This window comes from Rhinolophus hipposideros (genome assembly GCF_964194185.1).
Source record: "Rhinolophus hipposideros genome assembly, chromosome: 5".
Taxonomy (NCBI): domain Eukaryota; kingdom Metazoa; phylum Chordata; class Mammalia; order Chiroptera; family Rhinolophidae; genus Rhinolophus; species Rhinolophus hipposideros.
In genome coordinates this window covers 1371583-1390225 of record NC_138051.1, presented here as the reverse complement: position 1 = coordinate 1390225, position 18643 = coordinate 1371583, and the positions used below count along the sequence as shown (strand labels likewise).

Genomic DNA, 18643 nt, shown 5'->3' with positions numbered 1-18643 from the left:
TTACTATTTTCAAGACCCAAGTTTAGGAATTTGAGAGCTGTGGAATGGAATTTTTGGAAGGCTGGCGTTTTGACGAATTAAAGGAAAACTAGATTTCATCTTTATTGGCTTTGCTATAGAAAGCCTAATACATTTTCCCTCTGCCTCTGTTAAATATGATAAGAGTATACGTTAAATTACATATTTGGGGACCAACATAAAAGGCTATGTTTTTGGTCATTAGATGATGTATGTCAACAGCTTTTCACCTGAATCGGGATTGCCTTGAGGATTCTGTTTTGGGGCCTACCTACTGATTTTTGTGTACCAACGTAAATGAAATGCTGTAGTGATGTGTGTATTTGGAAAACCCATATTGCTCTCTGCGGTGTGGAAGTGAAAAACGTGAATTATCCACAGGGGCAAAACTTCCTATGTGCAATCTTGGATACCTGCTTCTTGATGGCTTCCGTAATCTCAGAGCATTTCTAGATAGTGCAATTCACTGACTACCTTAATTATTTTCTGAAGTGCTTGGCACTTCTCTTTGGTGACTCGTTTAATAAACTATAATGGCAAGTAGGGTACATTTTCATGGCTTTAAAAAATATGGAGTCACAGCCTCAGCCCAGAGATTAACAGTTAACAATGGAAGCAGAATTCATACCATTGCTAGTGAGTTTTGGCTATGACCAACTCACAAACTATGTGAAAAACAAACATCTTTCCATAGCTGTCAGAGGGGAAGAGGGGGGAATATTTTATCATGTCTTTATTTTGGAGACTCTAACATGGGAGTATTATGTGGGAAAAAATGTGAGATTATTTTCTTTAAGGATTTTTGATGTGTGGTCCTCCTCTCCATCCCTCTACCCTCCATTGAGGGGCTGACATTTATGCTTGGCTGGCTTCCAGGAAGCGAAGAAAAGTGTTTTGTTGAAAGGAAAAGATAAGATTGCTTTGAACTATTATGATACTATGACTATTCAGTTTACCCAATACAAAGAAACTTCCTTGATAATTCTCGTACCCCATTAACATGCTGTCAGAATTCATTTTTAAACATACCCCGAGGCCCATAAGGAAATAATACCACTTCATAACTGTTCCTGACAATCACATTAAAAAGTTGTTCCTGGAATGTGTTATGTGTGTATTCATATAAACATTTATCTTTGTATATTTATGGTAATGTAAATATTTAAGTCTGTGAGCTTAAAAACTTTGATTTGCTTATTTGCATACATGTTTTTCAACGTCTAGCGGTACCAACATATTTGCCAAATAAGCATCAGCCATAAATTCATGCTCTGGCACATTTCATATAGTAACTCTTTGAAATTGCTCCATGGTGAAGCATCATGAGATTAGCATTTCTTCGTGCGAGAGGCTTGTTGTTGTTGTTAACTGTAACGACGTGCTGTGTAAGTGGAACAGGTGCGCGGCTCTCGCTGTTTGTGTGGAAACCTGCCAGATCATACTCTTTTGTTGGATGGGTTGTTTAAGTAATTTAGAAACCAAACTGTGGCTCCTGGCATGCCAAGTGTGAGTTCATGGCTCCATATCATTGCTGCAAATACCTATTTTCACTGCAAGAGGCAAGTGTGTGTGATGAACTTTATTTTCTCATTGCTATTCTCTTAACAGTAATTCCTACTCCCCACCATCACCTGGATCCTTTCATTACTGGAGAGTTCCTGGGAAAGTCGAGGCTCCTTCATTGCTGGTAGTTTTCCTTGGAGAAATTCTAGTAACTTTCAGGCCAGTAATTGATAGTTCACGTTTGTTTGACAAATATTTTGAGTGCCTTTTAAGTGTTAGGCATGGTGGTAGGCCCTCAGTATATGTAGAATGATATCCCTTTTTGCAAGGAGCGTACAGTTTAAGAGAAGGTTGCTGATAACCAATAATTACATTGTGGTGTGTTGTAGGACAGGTATAAGCAGATTCTTATGGATGGAAGCACAGAGGAGCAAGGGTAGTTGACTAACACGTAGGGTCTTGGTGGCACGAGAGTGTCCTGAAATACTTTTTAGTGGGTTACCTGAGCTAGTCTTCAAAAATGGGAGTTATCTAGGTTCAGAAAGAGGGGAAGGACATTTTAGAACACCACTGTCCTATTATCATTTCTACATGTAATCAATATAAGAAAGTATTGAGGTATTTGATATTCACTTTAGTTTTATTTTTCATTTATAGTTGACATTCAGTATTATTTCACATTAATTTCAGGTGTACAGCATAGTAGATAATTAATATAATTTACTAAGTGATCCCCTTGATTCGTACCCACCTGGCACTATACTTAGTTATTAGAATATTACTGATTATATTCCTTATGCTGTACTTTACATTCCCATGACTATTTTGTAACCACTAATTTGTACTTCTTAAACCCTTCACCTTTTTCACCGATGCTCCTTCCCCCTCCCATCTGGCAACCATCAGTTTGTTCTCTGTGAGTCTTTTTTTGTTTTGTTTATTTTGTTCTTTAGACTCTACATATAAGAGAGAATATATGGTGTTTGCCTTTATCTGTCTGAATTATTTCACTTAGCATAATACCCTCTAGGTCCATCCATGTTGTCACCAATGGTAATATTTCATTCTTTTCTATGGCCGAGTAATGTTCTAGTGTATAAATGTATTATTACATCTTTATCCAATTGTCTGTCGATGGGCATTTAGGTTACTTCTATTTCTTGGCTACTGTAAATAATGCTGCAGAGTACAAAGGAGTGCATATGTCTTTTCAAATTAGTGTTTTGGATTTCTTGGAATAACTACCCAGAAGTGGAATTGCTAGGTCACAAGGTAGTTCTATTTTTAATTTTTGAGGAAGCTCCATACTGTTTTCCGGTGTGGCTACACCAGTTTGCAATCCCACCAATAGTGCATGAGGGTTTGCTTTTCTCCACATCCTGGCCAACACTTGTTTGTTGATTTTTTTGATGATAGCCAGTCTGACAGGTGTGAGGTGATTTCATTGTGGTTTTCATTTGCATTTCCCTGATGATTAGTGACATTGAGCATCTTTTCATATGTCTGTTGGCCATTGTATGTCCTTTTTGGAAAAATGTCTTTAGGTCCTTTACCCATTTTTTAATAGGATTGTTAGTTATTTTGGTGTTAAGTTGTATGAGTTCTTTACAATAATTTTGGATATTAACCCCTTATCGGATGTATCGTTGGTGAATATCTCCCATTCAGGAGGTTGTCTTTTTGTGTAATGGTTTCCTTCACTGTGCAAAAACTTTTTAGTTTGATGTAGTCCCATTTGTTTCTTTTTGCTTTTGTTTCCCTTGCCTGAGGAGATATATCAATAAAAACATTGCTGAGAGCAATGTCAGAGAGTTTATTGCCTATGTTTTTTCTAGGCATTTTATGGTTTCAGGTCTTACATTTAAGTTTTTAATCCATTTTGAGATTATTATTCTATTTGGTGTCCAAAGGTAGTCTAGTTTGATTTTTTTTTTTTTGCCTGTATCTGTCCAGTTGTCCTTACACAATTTACTGAAGAGACTGTTTTTACCCCATCGTATATTCTTGCCTCCCTTGTCATAGATTAATTGGCACTATTGGCCTGGGATTATTCCTGGGTTCTCTACTGTGTTCCATTGATCTCTGTGTCTGTTTTCATGCCAGTACCATGGTGTTTTGATTACTGTAGCCTTGTAATATACTTTGATATCAGGTAACGTGATACCTCCAACTTTGTTCTTTCTCAAGATTACTGTGGCTATTTGGGGTCTTTTGTGATTCCATATAAATTTTAGGATTATTTGTTATTGTCCTGTGAAAAATGCCATTGGTATTTTCATAGGGATTGCACTGAGTCTGTATATGGCTTTAGGTAGTGTGGACATTTTAACGATGTTAATTCTTTCTATCTATGAACACAGTATATACTTCCATTTATTTGTATCTTCTTCAGTATGTTTCTTCAATATCTTATAATTTTCCAAGTACAGGTCTTTTACCTCCTTGGTTAAATTTATGCCTAGGTATTTTATTTTATTTTTTTTTGGATGTAGTTTTAAATGGGATTGTTTTAATTTCTCATTTTGGTAGTTATTGGTGTATAAAAATGCAATATGGGGCGGATAGGTGGCTCAGTTGTTTAGAGCGTGAGCTCTGGGCGTTGGGGCTGCGGTTCGATTCCCACATGGGCCAGTGAGCTGTGCCCTCTGCAACTAGAATAAAGTCAGTGAGTTGCCGCTCAGCTCCCGGGTGACCAGATGGCTCAGTTGGTTGGAGCACGGGCTCTCAACCACAAGGTTGCTGGTTCGACTCCCGCAAGGGATGGTGGGCTGCATCCCCTGCAACTAACAGTGGCGACTGGACCTGGAGCTGAGCTGCGCCCTCCATAACTAAGATTGAAAGGACAACATCTTGACTTGCATGGAGCTGATGAGTCCTGGGAAAAACACACTACTGTTCCCCAATAAAAAGTCCTGGAGATACACACTGTTCCCCAAAAAAGTCCTGTTCCACTTCCCCAATAAAATCTTTTAAAAAAAGGCACTCTATTTCTGAGTATTAATTTTGTATTTTGCTACTGTGCTGAATTTGTTTATCAGTTTTAATAGTTTTATTGGTGGAATCTTTAGGGTTCTCTTTATATGGTATGTCATCTGCAAATAATGACTTTTTTATTTCTTCCTTTTTCATTTGGATGCCTTTTATTGCTTTTTCAGGTCTTATCGCTGTGGCCAGGACTTCCAAAACTATGTTGAATAGAAGTGGTGAAAGTAGACATCTTTGTCTTGTTCTTGATCTTAAGGAAAACACTTTTAGCTTTTCACTGTTGAATATGATGTTAACTGTGGGTTTGTCATACGTGGTCTTTGTTATGTTGAGGTATGTTCCCTGTGTCCCCACTTTGCTGAGAGTTCTTATCATAAATCAATGTTGAATTTTGTCAAATGCTTTTTCTCCATCTATTGATATGATCATATGTTTCGCCTTCATTTTGTTTTTGTGGTGTATCACTTTAATTGATTTGGGATATTGAACAAACTTTGTGACCCAGGAATAAATCCCACTTAATCATGGTGTATAATCTTTTTAATGTATTACTGAATTTGGTTTGTTAGTATTTTGTTGAAGTTTTTTTTTTAATTAAAGTTTATTAGGGTGACAGCTATTAGTAAAGTTACATAGATTTCAGGTGTACAATTCTGTATTACATCATCTGTAAATCCCATTGTGTGTTCATCACCCAAGATTTTTTATCTATGTTTATCAGGGATATTGGTCTATCATTTTCTTATTTCATAATGTCTTTGTCTGATTTTGGAATCAGGGTAATGGTGGCTTCCTAAAATGAGCTTGGGAGTCTTCCCTCCTCTAGGAATTTTTTTGAATAGTTTGAGAAAGATAATTCTTCTTTGAATTTTTGGTAAAATTCACCTGTGAAGCCAGCCAGTCCAGGAAATTTGTTTGTTGGGGGCTTTTTGATTACTGACTCAATTTCGTTAGTAGTTATTAGTTGGTTCAGATTTTGTGTTTTTTTTTGATTCAGTCATTGAAGATTGTATGTTTCTGGGAATTTATCTGTTTCTTCCAGATTGTCCAATTTGTTGGCATATAATTGTTTGTAGTATTTTCTTACAATTTTGTATTTCTGTGGTATCAGTTGTTACTTCTCTCATTTTTCATTTTATTTATTTGGATCCTCTTTTTTTCTTGATGAGTCTGTTTAAAGGTTTATCAATTTTGTGTATCTTTTCAAAGAACCAGTTCTTGGTTTCGTTGATCTTTTGTGCTGATTTTTAGACTTTGTTTCATTCATTTGTGCTCTCATCTTTATTATTTCCTTCCTTCTACTCACTTTGGTCTTTGTTGTTCTTGTTCTATTTTAATTGTAGGATAGATTGAAATTTTTCTTGTTTCTTGAGGTAGTCTTGTATTGCTATGAATTTCCGTTTTAAAACTGCTCTCACTGTGTTCCATAGATTTGTGTCGTGTTTTCATTTCCATTTGTGTCAAGGTATCTTTTAACAATGATCTCATTGTTAACCCATTCATTGTTTAGTAGCTTGTTATTTAGCTTCCACATATTTGTGGATTTTTCCATTTTCTTCTTGTAAATTATTTCTACTTTCATACCATTGTGGTTGGAGAACATGCTAGATATGATTTCAGTTTTCTTAAATTTATTGAGACTTGTTTTGTGGCCTTACATGTGGTCTATTCTGGAAAATGTTTCATGTGCACTTGAAAAGAATGTATATTCTGGTAATTTGGGGTTTAATGCTCTAAAAATATCAATTAAATCCGTACGTTGTAATGAGTCATTTAAGGCAGTATTTCCTTGTTGATTTTCTGTCTCGATGATCTATCCATTGATGTAAATGGAGTGTTAATGTCTGTCCTCTATTATGACTGTATTACTGTTGGTCTCTCCCTTTATGTCCATCAATATTTGCTTTATATATTTAACTGTTCCTATGTTGGGTGCATAAATGTTTACAAGGGTTATACTCTCTTGTTGGATTGATCCCTTTATCATTATATATTAAACTTTGTCTCTTGTTACAGCCTTTGTTTTATCTGATAGAAATATTGCTACCCCAGTTTTTTGTTGTTGTTGTTGTTTTCATGTGTGTGAAATATCTTTTTCCATCCCTTTGCTTTCAGTCTGTGTGTGTCTTTTGATCTGAAGTGGGTATCTTGGAGATTGCATATGTATGGGTCTTGAGTTTTAATCCATTCAGCTACCCCATGTCTTTTGACTGGAGCATTTAATTGACATTTAAAGTTATTAGTGATAGATACGTAGTAATCACCATTGTATTATTCGTATTTATGTTTTTACCCCCAATGTTTTCTTAAAGAATTCCCTTTAACATTTCTTATAATGAACTCTTGTGATGAACTCCTGATAGTTGTCCAAGAAAGAGTGCAGCAGTGGCCATTCCTGCTGCCTGCTGCCCGACGAACCTCAGGCAGTGTGTGAGTTGGGTGGGGTGGGGATCCAGGGAGTCACCAGGGTGGGGCAAATGGTGTTCACCAGGTCAATGAGATTCAGATTTGCTATGTGGAGGCACGGCTCAACACAAGGACAACAGGGCTTGTCCCTCCAGTCTGGCCCTGAAGCCACCCACACAATTCAGTTTCTCCCTGTATGTCTCTGGTGCTTCTGAGCCTCTGTTCCACTGCCAGAACCCAGGGTGAGTTCTTGGGAACAAAACAGTCTGTGCGGACTGTTTAAGAGGACATCTGGGCTTCCAAGCAGTCTGTCTTGTTATCTGGATGGACAGAATCCCTGCTGACTTTTCACAGCCGGATGTGGATGCTCCTCTTTCCAGCACTGGTGAAGTGGTAAGCAACCAAATCACTGATGCCTTATGAACCAAGCTAAGGAGCTTTAACTTGATCCCGAAGGCTGTGAGGATTTAGTGGGGGGGAAATTATGCTGTGATAGAATCACATTTGTGTTATAGATCTTGTTGGCAGTGAAGTGAATGCTGCATTAGAGAAGGGCAAAACTGGAAGCAAGACCAGGTAAGAAGCCATTCATGGTGAGAATGATAAGGGATGTAGAAGAGGGGATGGGTGTATGAGAGACTTAGGAAGTATTAACAGGACAGGGCAAATAATGAGATTATGGAGGTGAGCAAGATTGAAAATTTAGGATGATTTCCACATTCCCGTAGGGAGTTACTGAATGGGGCAGGCAACTGAAGAGAAGCCAACCATCTGTGCCAGACAGACCAACTATAGAAAAAGGAAACTATGAGATTTGTCAGGAAACTGAGGAGGGAGACTGTTTCAAGGACTATGAGTGGTCAAGGTTATATATTCTGCCATGACAAGGCCAAGTAAGATAAAGACTGAATAAAGTTGCTGAGACTTGGTAATTAAGATGTCATTTGTAACTTCAGCTAGAGCTGGTGGCTACATTGTAATGCTTGGGGGGCTTGAAGCGTGAATAACAAGCTAGAAGTGTAGCTAAGTGAGAGGAGTACAATGTTTACAACAAAAGACTGACTGATGAAAGTGTAGGTGGAGGGAGATGAGGGGATTTAGAGAAGTTTACTCCCACCCCTGTTTTTAAATTGAGTGGGTTTGGGGCACGTTTATGTGGGATTGGAAAGAACCAATGGAAGGGAGAAATTAAAGGGAGGGGGGTAACAGGAGGAAGGGTGAAGGGAAGAGAGTTGATAGATGGAGCCAAGAATTTGAAGGCAATAGGAGGGGATGGCATCCAATGCATAGGTAAAGAAATTGGCCTTGGGTAGTGAGCAGAAAGGAAGGGGGTGAAGTTGGAGGCCGTGTAAATAAGTTTGTCACGGATGGGCAGGAAGGAGAATGAGTTGACAACATGTCTTCTGTCATTTTTGAGTATCTGATCAGAGTGAAGGGGAACATGATGGGATGGGGAGTCTTAAAAGGAGAATAGGAGTCTTAAAAGGAGCACAGGAGTTTACAACGGTCTGCAAGGGGATGGGGAGGTGTGGGGATAGACACACAGATAGACGTGTGACTAGGGTTGTTCAGCAGCACTGAGGACCCAAGGAGGTCGCAGGCCTTGGACTTGTAGGGATAGCAGTCTGCACTGGTTGCTTGTCCTCCAGCAGTGACCACTCTGGCACAGCTGAGGAAACTCACGGGAACTCATGCGGTAGGTACTGTTGCTCTCCTCAACTGTGAGATGGACAGGGGTTCAGACACTGGTGCTTCAGTGCCTGGGCCCTGGTTGTTGCCTCTTGCTTTGCAGATGCCTGCTCCGTGGAGATTTCTGAAGCACCTTTGGTTGGGGGAGTCAGTGATGTGGAGGACTGACTGACATGAACGTCTGTGGCGTCCAGCCTGGGTCACCGGCAGGAAGCCTGAAGTGGGTGATTGAGCTGGAAGAAAATGAAGGGCATGAAAGGCTAGTGGTCAGTGTGAAACTGAAGAGCTAGCTAGTGAGGAGGGAGCAATAATACTAACTTTTATCTATGGAGTAGTAACTATGTGCTACACACTTTACTACCTTATTTCTAATCGTAACATTGACTCCACAAGGTCATTAACCTTATAGTTGCCCTTTGTCGTTCTCTGTCAGGTGAAGAAACTGAGGACTAACGAGGTTAAGTAACATGTCCAGAGACACACACTATCAAGTGATGGAGCCAAGATCCAAAGCCCATTCTTTCTCCTCTTCCTCCTTCTCCTCCTCCTTCTCTTCCTCCTCCTCCTCTTCCTCCTCCTCCTCTTCCTCCTCCTCCTCTTCCTCATCCTCCTCCTTCTCCTCTTCCTCCTCCTTCTCTTTCTCCTCCTCCTCCTCCTCCTCTTCCTCCTCCTTCTCTTCCTACTCCTCCTCCTCTTCCTCCCCCTCTCTTCCTTCTCTTCCTCCTTCTCCTCCTCCTTCTCTTCCTCCTCCTCTTCCTCCTCTTCCTCCTCTTCCTTCTCCTCCTCCTCCTCCTCCTCCTTCTCTTCTTCCCCCTCTCTTCCTTCTCCTCCTCCTTCTCTTCCTCCTCCTCCTTGTCCTTCTTTTTTTAAAAGAGGGCTCAGCTCAAAGTGGCTCATGTGGGGATTGAACCAGCAACCTTGGTATTACTAGCAATGCGCTCCAACCAATGGAGCTCACTGGCCACCCAATAACCTTTTTTTTTATCAGTAAGGAGACGAGAGAAAAAGCAGTAATGATGAAAAGTGGAAAAACACTGGGTTATTTAATTTAGGATTTTCAAGGTGTATCATTCATTTAACAAATGTTTGCTAAGCGTTGACATATGTGGGTCATTGCTCTAGATGCGGAGGTTACTGCAATGACCCAAATAAACAGAAATCCCTGCCCTCATGGATCTTACTCTCTAAGGAAGGTAAGACAGACATTAACCAAAATAAACAAGTTATTGCTATAGTGTATTAGGTAAGTGTTGTAGAGGAAAAGAAAGCAGGCCAGAGAACAGCTATGTGTATTTTGAAAGAGGATGCCTGGGAAGGACTTGGTGAGGAGTGAATATGCAGGCACAGAAGAATGTTTTGCACTGGCCTGAAGCAAAGGTGTTTGGTGTATTCCCAGAAGTCTGGGGAGCCAGTGTGGCTGGACTGGTGTGAACAGAAGAGTGGAAGGTGTTTTCAGATACCTGGGACCAGGTTACCAGAGCCTGTGAGCCACTCTGAGGACTTGGCTGTTTACTTTCTGAGATGGGAACCATTACAGGGTTTGGAGCAAAGGAGTGACATGATCAGATTTACGCTTTAAATCAAACCTTTACTCTGGCTGCTGAGTTGAAAATCGTTTAAGGAGGTAAAGAGTAAAAATAAGCAGATCAGTTAGGCTCTTTAAAATCCGCTTGAGCGAGTGTAGGGTCTTAGACCAGGATATTGGTGGGAAATGAGAGGGCCTGGAATTTTTAACTTTTGATGTGATTTTACAGTTACGGAGGGGTTGCAGAGATAGTATCTAGAGTTCCTTCCTGCCAGTACCTGTCAACCTCAGCACCATTGACCTTTTGGACTGAGTGGTCTTTGTTGTGGGGGTGCCTGGTTCGTAGGCTGTTAAGTAGCATCCCCGGCCTTTACCCCCCGGGTGCCACCATCATTCCCCCAGTTGTGACAACCAGAAATATCTCCAGATATGGCCACATGTCCCTGTGGGGCACAGTTGCTTCACTGAAGAACCACTGCCTTAGACTCTTCACCCTGTTCCCCCCAGTGTTAACATCTCAACATGATGATGGTACATTTTATCAGGCTAACGAATGAACACTGGTCCAGTGTTTCCACCAGAGTCCAGACTTGATTTATGTCTCACTGTTTGTTTCCCACTGATACCATTTTCCTATTCTTTTACCCAAGTAAGGATACCACACTACTTTTTTAAACATAAATTTTATTGGGGAATATTGGGGAACAGTGTGTTTCTCCAGGACCCTTCAGCTCCAAGTCATTGTCCTTCAATCTAGCTCACTGGCCCATGTGGGAATTGAACCCGCAACCCTGTTAAGAGCTCGCGCTCTAACCAATTGAGCCATCTGGCCGCCCCCACCACACCTCTTTTACTTGTCAAGTCTCCTTTATGTCTTCCAGTGTTTGACTTTCTTGGTTTTTCCTTGTCTTTTAATGACCTTGATACTTTTAAAGAGTACTGGTCAGGCATTTTATAGGAGGTTCCTCAGTTTGGGTTTATCTGATATTTTCTTTTCTTTTTTTTTTTTTTATCTGATATTTTCTCATGATTAGTCTGGGCTTACGGATTTGGGGAGAAGAATATCACAGAAGTGAAGTGCTCTTATCACACCATATGGGACATACATGGTATAAACATGACATCACTGGTGATTGTTTCGTTAAGGGGCTTTCTGCCAGGTTTCTCTACTGGAAAGCTACTGTTCAAGGGCGGTGTGTGCGTGCGTGCGTGTGTGCGAGCACCCTCACGTGCGCAATTAAAGTCCACTGCCTGGAGGAAGGCGTAGCAAGGAGTTGATGGACATATATTAAAACCACTGCAGTAATTGGTAACTATTTTGGGGGAGACATTTGAGGCTTTGCCAGGATCCTGTTTCTTCTCACTGATTTTAGCATTCATGAGTAGATCTTGCCTGCAGTAATTACTTCTATGGTATTCTAAAGGTACTGTGTTTCCCTCATTCTTACTCCATTTGTTAATTGGAAGTCATCTGTAAGAAACCCCCTGTTATTTATCTTTGTATTTTATCATTTATATCAGTTCCAATTCATGGGTACTTACTTTATTTTAGGTTTATTTTTCAATGCTATCGTTATTTTGTTGCCCAAATTATCCCAACTTTAACATTTGGGAACTCTTTGAGGGTGACTTCTGTGGCTTTTTGACATGCTCCTGTCCTTTGTGTGTGCACATGTACACTTCTTTAGTCCCTGGCACTACTAGATGCTTCAGGCTCACCTTGTACTTTTCCTGCCTAGACTCATTCCTGCAAGAGACTCTGGTTCCTTTTATAGGAGAAGGCTATTTTGAGGTCAAGATCTGGATGCCAGGTGTACTTGTTGCTACTGGAGTGTCACTGCTGCTGGGTGCTCTCCGAGGACAGAGCTAGACGATAAATGTATGTGTACTAATTATTGATCTACACATATCTGTATTTCCGTATATAAAAATAGGGATGCATTCATACTGGTATCTCTGACTCTAACTGGATATGTTTTGATTCAGCTAGGTTTGCCAGTGGATTGGATGTGGAATGTGAAAAGACAGGAGTCAAGAAGAACTTCAGGGTTTTTAGCTTAAGCAGCTAGAAGGATGGAGTTGTCGTTAACAGGGATGAGAAGACTAGGCAGAGCAGGTTTCTGTGGAGAGTTCCAGAGTTCTGCTCCAAACTGGCGAGGTCTGTGAGGTGTCTCACCGACATGCTGATAGAGGTCTGAAGCCAGTGCTGGAACACGGGAATGTGGACTTCAGAGGAGAATGGTTCAGGTTGGGTTAATTTGGAAGTTTTCTGTGTAGCTACGATCACCGAGGAGTGAATGCAGATCAAGAAGAGGGTCAAGGAATGACCGTGGGGACATCCAGTCAGAGAGATCAGGAGGGGCAGTTCTGCAAAATGGCAAGGAGGGGGTGTGTGGCTATAGGGTGGACTTCACATCCATGTTTAATAAACACTTATTTAGTAAACACTTATTTGCAAGGCCCCTGGTGGTGCTGGGAGTTAACACTGCTCCCTTCCTCCATACATTTACAATTTAGTATGAGACAAATTACAGACCAAATAAAAAAAAAATAGAGTAGTAGTGGATGCCAAATTCCAGATAATGGTGCAGATATAATAGAGAAGCTTGCTAGAGGGTATGGACGTAAGGAATGCATTCAAAATGTGCCGCTACACCTAAATACTGATGTAAGCATGTATCACTCAAGAAACTTGTCAAGGTTTCCTGCACAGACTAGTAATTAGCATCAAGCAGAAGCTTCTCTGTATGTTGGCCTTTGTTTTTTAGGTTGCTTTGGCTCTCGGTCCCCTGACATTCTAAGGTCTTTGGTTGGTAATTGTGCCTATTATTAGCTATCGATTAAGCCACTCAGTGAACTGGTTAGGAGGGTTTCTGCTGCACTTGACTTTTTAACTTCTGTCTGCTACCTTTCCACAGTCAGCAGGATTCAACTGGAGACTGCTTAAAATAAAATGTTTCCATTTAAAATCAAGCAGAAGTGGCCTTACCTGTCTTTTGTAAACATGCACATTTTTTTGACTGCTTTCATGAATGTTCTTAGACACTCACATTTATCATTTGGTTATTAAAGTCATACCCAAAATGCAATTGTAGAACTTTAAAGGTAATTTAAACCTAGCAAACCATGGTTTTAGTAAAATATTTTAATTTTAACTCCTTTGCATTAAGAGTGAGTAGGCTTTCCCAAGATATGGAAACAACCAAAATGCCCATCGGTAGATGACTGGATTAAGAAGCTGTGGTACATTTATACAATGGAGTATTACTCAGCCATAAAGAAAAAAGAAATCTTATCATTTGCAGCAACATGGATGGATCTAGAGAACATTATGTTAAGTGAAATAAGTCAGAAAGAGAAAGACAAGTACCATATGATCTCACTTATATGCGGAATCTAAAGAAAAGAATATGTGTATGAACTAATCAGAAACAGTTTTGGGGACACAAAAAACCAAGAGTTGTTAGATGGGCGGGGGGGAGGGGGTTGGGGATGGGGGGAAGGGTGAAGGGATTGGGGGTGGCTGGTGACCACAGGATGGCCTCAGGGTTTTTTGAGAATTACTTTGGGGAACTTATTCAATAGTGTTTGGAGATTTTGTTGGGTGTCCGATGGACATGTGTCCTGTTTGGGAGACCACCTCAGGGATGCTGTGGATGCTTGGTCATGGCATTGTACACCAGAGACTGGACATTAATGAATGCCAACTATAATTTTATGTGTATAATGTGATGGCTTGGTGTGAGGTCGGAGTGGTGGTGGATGGGGGGAGGGGGGTTCACGGTGTGAGGGATGTAAAAAAAAAAAAAAGTGAGTAGGCTTTCATTGCCCCCTGATGGGGTGGTATAACATTAGACAGGCAAATAGTACCTATTGAGTAGTTATTTGTCAATCATTCTTTAGGAACTGTATGAAAAATAAGGAATTTATCTACTTTCTAGGATGGGGGCAGAGACTCTCAGGATTCCATTCTCAGTTCTACCACTGGATGGTTGGCAAAGCTGTCTATCCATTTGTATGGTCTGGTATGTTGTATTTATTGTGAGAAACTTGAGCATATTTATGTTGAGTGAACAGAGACTGCCTTGAGTGCAAAGACTGTGTCATATTAACACAGTCCCTAGCAGGAAACACACTCAAAAGGTTGTTGAATAAAGGAATGATATAGGATACACGACCCCTATAAAGTGAGACTTGAAGAGTTACCTAGTTTGTTCAAGAAAACTTAAGATGCAAAAATTTTACTTGTCTAAGTTAGAGTTAGGGCAAAATAAAATAAATCTGTATAGTAGCGTCCTCAGTTTATGCTACTCTGTAAAAACATAATCCCTCCCTTCCTTCCTTCCTTCCTTCCTTCCTTCCTTCCTTCCTTCCTTCCTTCCTTCCTTCCTTCCTTCCTTCCTTCCCTTCCTTCCTTTCTTCTTTCCTTCCTTCCTTCCTTCCTTCCTTCCTTCCTTCCTTTTAAAGGCAAGGGACGGCAAGGGCCCACCAGGGCTGGCAAGGGTCGCAAGAAGCAACATGATCACTTTCAAGTAGCCCATAATTTTATTCTCCAGGAGTAGTCAGGAATTCTAGTAGATTCAGTTACTTTTGTTATTATAAAGGAAGACACCATGGCTTACTCTTAAATATTTTGGAATAATGAGTTGAATATATCAAATACCGAGAAACTGCCTTCTTCCCAGGTGTGCAACAATTTTTATAGATTTTATTTGGGTATGAAGTAGGAGTAATTGTGGGAGTTTGTGTGAAAGAAGATTTCCTAGGAGAAGCAATAAAAAATATTTTTCTAGTTCCAGTTTTTGCAGCAACATCCCTAGGCCGTTTTTGAGCATTTGCCTTTTGGAGATTGGCTGCATTCACAGTGTTAAACCTTACAACTAAATATCTCAGGTAGACACTACGTAGATCATTCAGCTATTGGTCCTGAAATTAAAAGAGGTTGTTGGTTTCCAGATTAAGTGAGAAATTAGTATAATGTAAGAGAGACGAGAGGGAGAGAAGAGAAATCTGTAGTTCGGTAACTTTTGTTCTGTGTATTGTGAGAGCAAGTTGACATTGTTTTTTCTCGTATATTCCTTTTCACACAAATGCACCTTGTGGAATGATAGCATCAGTGAAGATGTAAACTGCACCAACAGCAGCATAGAAATAATTTATAAATACAGAAGTTCCTAATTTAGGGAGTTGAACTTTAATTATTGACTTAGATTTTATTTTGTATGTATTTTTTAATTAAACATATTCAAATAAAAATTTGAATCCTATTATAAATGCAACTTGTAGTTCTTTTGTCAGTTTTACGTTTAAAAAGCGAAGCAAAAACTCTAGTCATATCAAAAAGGCTATGTTTTTGTCTTTTGTACAGGCAACTGCAGGACTTCGTAGCTGTGTGAATGCTGCCTCTTCTGTCCTCTGAGACTGTGGTCTGGGTTTTCGTGGACTGGTTGTCTGACTAGGAAAATGAGTCTTGCTGTACAGAATGACTTCCTTCTAATTGTCTCTGTCCTTTTTGGCTGCAGATCTGAAGTGGAGTTTGATATTACCTGTTATATACTACACATCTTTAAAAAATTAATAGCTGTTATGATAGGAAAAAGTTAACTTTTATTGTAGAAAACAATTGGAAAAATATAAAATAAGTAAAAAGGAGAAAACCTGTTATTCTACCATCCAGAGATAACCAGTACTAATAATTTGGTGCCTCCCTCCAACCCCCCCATGTTTTGTGTGTGTATATATTTCAGAATACCTAACTGACGAGGTACTGTGTGTAGTAGAGATTCAGTCAGAGCCAGTGTAGAAGCTGGTTGTCTGGCAGAGGCATGTAGGAGCTGAGGCTGGCTGAGGAGGCAGTAGATTCATGCTCACTGTAGGAGAAGATTTCCATTTAGAGGAGTCGGTATTGTTCTCTTTTCATACTGCTAAACTAAATTTGAATTATTGACATCATTGTTTCAAGCAGCTCCACTTTGTAATAATCTCATATCCTGCTTTTTTTCCCTGATAATATATCATGGATGTTTAAATTCTACCTTTTACCCACCCCATATTCAATTTCTGATTGAGAACTGGCAGTAACATAGGATGAATTAGTTAATAGGTCCTTGATAGTCTCAAAAAATATGTCTCATATCTCTTGGGCATATCTTACAGCAGTGCTGTCCAATAGAAATCCTGTATGCCACATATGTAATTTCAAATTTTCTAGTAGCCACATTTTTTAAAGTACAGAGAAACAGGTGAAATTAATTTTAGTGATGCATTTATTTAACTGCATAAATTTAGTATAACTAAAATTTTATCATTAAAACAATACTCAATGTAAAAAATTGAGATGTTTTACAATCTTTTCCTTACTAAGTTATCAAAATCTGATGTATATTTTCCACTTAACAGCGGCATATCTCAATTCAGAGTAGCCACATTTCAAGTGCTCAGTAGCTCCATATGGCTAGTGTTAGCACAATCCTTGGCATATGATTTCCCCCATGAGATACAGTAAAATAGCACTTTGCAGGTGCTCTGGAGGGAGGCCGTAGTGGGAAGGAAGGAGCAAGGCCAAGTTGCACCATGGATGCTGAGCATTCATTTTGGTGTCTCATGAAGTTTTAAACCTTTACCTCAATAAAATGACATTCCTGTACTCATGGACCTTCTTGTCACACAATAATGTTAAATTTGTAGTGGTCTAAAAGTCTACTGGGTATATCCTTGTCGTAATTTTCAGAATAGTAATATCAATTCCATATTCCAAGGATTTTGTATAACTAAGAGTTTGTAAGTATATCTTGTGGTTTAAGACCTGAGAACAAATAAATTTTATCCTTCCTGTGGACACTACTTAATGAAGTAATAAACACATCTACACGTACGCATTACATATGCACATATAAATTATATAGATATATATACACACACATCTGTCATAATCCTATCATTACTCTTAAGAAACAATGGCGATTTAAGTCGTGCTCTTCTTGAAATGAATTTGTGGCATGATAAAAAAGATGTGGTGTGATCAGGAAGATGCCTAAGGTTAGCAATCTGAACTGAATATGTAGTATATAATAGAAGAGGATTGAACTGGCTTTGCTTTTCATTTAGTTTGTGATCGTGTGAAAAAATTCCTAACATCTCTAGGCTTTGTTTTGTTCTATAAGGTGGAGATAATCCTGCCCTTTTTTCTTAATGTCATTTTGATTATCAGATGGTATGAACGGACACTGAAGGGACGTGTATGTCCATCTTTATGTCCCCAGGCCTTAGTATAGGGTCTGACAAACTAATACCCAATGAATAATTCAAAGGCCAAATATATGTGAAAGAATTTTCTAAACTGAGAGTGCTACAGGTGGAAGCCAGTGTGTTTACTGTACCTGGTTTATGCTATTATTTAAGTTCTTTACTGAGAATTGTAATCATATTTGCCCATAAAATTAAGAAATAGGATTGCCTGTTGTGGTTGTATTTTTATTTACTGTTAATATTTTATTCATCTTATCTTGTCTGGAAATAAGTATACCTTTAAAATATGTCATAATCTTATTTTAAAAATGTCTAGCACTTAAAACAAATGTCTTCTGTTTAAAATGTTAAAAAATTGTTGTTATTGGGTGATAGACATGACTGTTACCACTGTACCCAATCTTTATCAGCTTAACAATCACCTATTTGAGACCCATTGGATGCCAAAATGGTGGAGGCAAAGTAACTGTTTTTATTCCTTAAATGTCATCTAGCAATCAGAAAATACCCCCAATGAGAATGGCTTTTGAATGTCTAGAATGCTGGGAGAAACTGTCTTCTTCCCCCATAAACACTTAGCGTTGGAGTTAAGACCCTAATGAAAGAGCAAATACTGTCCCTTGGAGCAGCATTTCAGAGTGACGCTCATGAGAATAGGAGGTTTTTCTAGCATCACTTATGAGATTCTGTAATTGCCTACTCAGTGAGTCATCTGTAGCATTTGAACATTTGGATATTTCCCATCTTTTAGGGTGTATTATTTGATAAAGTAGCTTCTTTTTACCTATCATGAGTGAAGTAAGCAAGCCTCATGTAAAACAGCATGTACAGTGTGACGGTATGCCTGTTGTTTCCGGGGAGTGAGTGAGGAACTTCAGGAAGTAGTTGCACTCTGGCTGTCAGTATGCTGGGACCCCATTAACTAAATGGTACACTCCGGGAGTAGTTGGCACAGTATTGTTTTCATATGTCCCCCCACTTCTAACTTCACCCAAAACTGTCAGCGTATGTGGGTATTTGGCGACAGATCATTCAATATTTACCGTCACGTGGAGAAAAAGAAAAACTGATATTGAAATTATCTGTATGAAGAAATAGAGTGCATATTACTAACAGAGGTGTATGCAGTGTGCATGATGCCACTTGGCCAGATGAAAAAATGGTCATCTATTGATCGAGTGGGATGGTTGGCTTCAGTGATATGCACAGAAGAGGCAACTTGCTCCTTTTCTTCCCTTGTTGATTTTTCTCTCCTTGGTGGTGGCATTT

The 18643-nt window shown here is 39.4% G+C and overlaps 1 protein-coding gene across 3 annotated transcripts in view; it reads left to right on the top strand.

Moving 5' to 3' along the window:
• The window catches only part of PEAK1 (pseudopodium enriched atypical kinase 1), a 406475-nt gene that overhangs the window by 967 nt on the left and 386865 nt on the right, over positions 1-18643 (top strand). The window lies entirely within an intron of this gene.